This window comes from Echinops telfairi, unplaced genomic scaffold (genome assembly GCF_000313985.2).
Source record: "Echinops telfairi isolate 266 unplaced genomic scaffold, ASM31398v2 ScPeMD7_6;HRSCAF=24_0, whole genome shotgun sequence".
NCBI lineage: Eukaryota > Metazoa > Chordata > Mammalia > Afrosoricida > Tenrecidae > Echinops > Echinops telfairi.
In genome coordinates this window covers 1,376,482-1,379,094 of record NW_022103902.1, presented here as the reverse complement: position 1 = coordinate 1,379,094, position 2,613 = coordinate 1,376,482, and positions in this window count along the sequence as shown.

Here is a 2,613-nt window from a genome sequence, read left to right as displayed (position 1 = left end):
ATAAATTCTCAGAAACAAATGTTCAGTTCATTGAAAATGATTTTATGTTAATCAGGCAGCTATTTTATTAGGAATTGTTGCTGACTGGAATACACATGACTGAAAGTGACATTTCCAGTTGTAAATATCGCCTAAGTACACAAAGAGAACACTTTGATTAATACATTCTAAGGTAGAGGAAGAAAGAAAAGGGAAGCAGAAAAAGCAAAGACAGTCCAAGAAGAAGCTGTGTCTGTGAGCTGGCACGAAGCATCCTTACACCTGATCCTAAACCATGAAAATTCACAAAGGGTCATGCACGAACTGCTTAAAACGTTCAGATACAATTGGCAGAAACCTAGTTCCAGGAAAACACAGAAAATTTATATGGGTTTAACTAACTGATAACTCTAGGAATGATATGGCTTCAGGCATCGTTTTAACAGCTGGTGTAGAGGTGTCTACACTGTGATGTGGGTCCCTCTCGGTTTGAGGCCCATTTGAATCTGCGATGTCAAAACTGTTCTAAGACATTGTTTGCCTTTTTCCTCTAATTTCAGGCTGTGTGTATGGAAACCAGTTGGGTGCGAACCAGATAGGAAGATTCTATTAAGGCAGACATTAAAGAGATTTGCAAATAGGTAAACCAATGCCACTCTTCTCAGTGATTTTCTTGGTAAATGTACTTAGGTTAACAGGCTAGAATTCTGTTGTTTTTAAATGAGTTAATATTTTAAGATTAAAAGAAGGCTTTGAACCTTTTAAAATTCAATCCCTCATAAAAACGTTGATATGGTTTTATGGAATATGCCCATGAATTAAGTACAAAAGGTATCTGAACAACAACGGAGATACCACATAGTGTATATGCTAGTTTGCTTACTTTACTCCTGAGAAGCTTCTTGGGCTTTTCATCAGAATATATTGGATCTATATTGTAAATTATTTATTACTCTAATAAGCATCAGTATCTTGTTTCCAAGTTCACAGCATAGCAAGGCTTTAAAAGTTCATGAAAATTTTTATTATCTTTAAATTCCATTTTTCCATGAACTTTTGGAAGCTTCCTAATATGTAAAAATTATTGGACATCAGAGACATAATCCACTAGCAGTTGAATAAATTAGTAAGTGCAGGATCTGAGGAATGACTGTTAAAAACTGGTAACAAAAAGTAACATGGGTGTGTTGCTACTGTGGATTGTACTTTTCAAGTTAATTTCTGAAGAGAAGCAGGCACTTCCATCTTAGTGTCAGGCCTTCCACTGATTGCTTCAAGCAATGTCCTTAGAGATTCTCTGTTTACTCATTGTTGGTTAAGGATATGTGCATGGTTTCAGTGCTAGATATATAAAGACTATGCTAAGAACTTTACAAACTTCAATTCATTTAAAAGCTTTATGAGCTGGCCTTTAATTTCTGATACACAGATGAAGAAAGAACTGAGGGAGGGTAAGCAATTGTTATTGCTTGTTAAAACAGGATTTAAAATTTGGTTTTCCAAATACGTAATTTTAACTTTTTTTATTGGCAGGATGTTTTTGGGTAAGCATTGGACTGCCAACTGCAAGGTACCCACCAGGTGGTTTGCAGGAAAAAGATGATGCTGTCTGGCCTTGTAGAGATTTACAGCCTCCTGGAATCCCTACTTAAAAGGTTGCTATGAGTCAGAATCAACTTTTGGCAGTGGGTTTTTGGTAATGGATAATTAAGTGTGAAAATTGTAGTTTTAAGAAGATTTTCTGTACTGCAGTTTTAAAACTTTTATTTATCGTGCATTAGGTGAAGGTTTACACATGAATTTTACATTCAGTTTTACATTCAACATTTTATACATACTCTGTTCCAACTCATGCAGTCCATCCTCTCAGTGTAATATTACTTGTTCCACTTTCTATTTCCCATTTCCGTCCTTCTTTGCTAGGCCTTTGTACTTTGTTCTTGGGTAAATGCTGCCCTGATCTTAAATGGGAGATTATTCTAACATGGGGATGAGCTCAGCGCTAAGACCTAAGAGTGACTTAGAAATTCCACTACACTATGTCCAACCAGCAAGTCTGGTTTCCTGCGGTTTTGAGTTTCGTTCCACATTTTTCACTGTCTGTATCCAGGCCCTACTAATGTGATCCTTCTTTGAGCAGTTGATAGTGGTAGCCAGGTCCCATCTGGTTTTGCAGATCTCAAGGTCAAGGAGGCTGTTGTTTGTTTGATCCATTAGTCCACTGGTCTGAATGTTTTCATATTCATCATCATTTTCTTTCATTGGGAAGAAACTGGTAACTGATAGTTGCACGCACCTTAGATGGCTGTTCATAAGCTTGTAAGACACCGCTTGCTACTCAATGTCCTTGTTATGCCAGTTGATTTTGGTGTCCCTGAGACTTGTTCAGATCCCCCAGGCCAGGGACTCATTATCTCAGATGTTTATATCTAAGACGTTTTCATAATTTTTACTCATTGAATACTCTACCACAATCTTAAATATATTTGCAGTAGAGGTAAATACATATATGCAATTTGTCAAGTCTCTGTAGATGGGTGTGCTTTTATTCTCCATTTTATACCTATTCAGGCTGTGTGTCTCCCCAAACCTCTACTTGTAGATCACAGATTTTGCTGCAGGCTCTTATTGTTT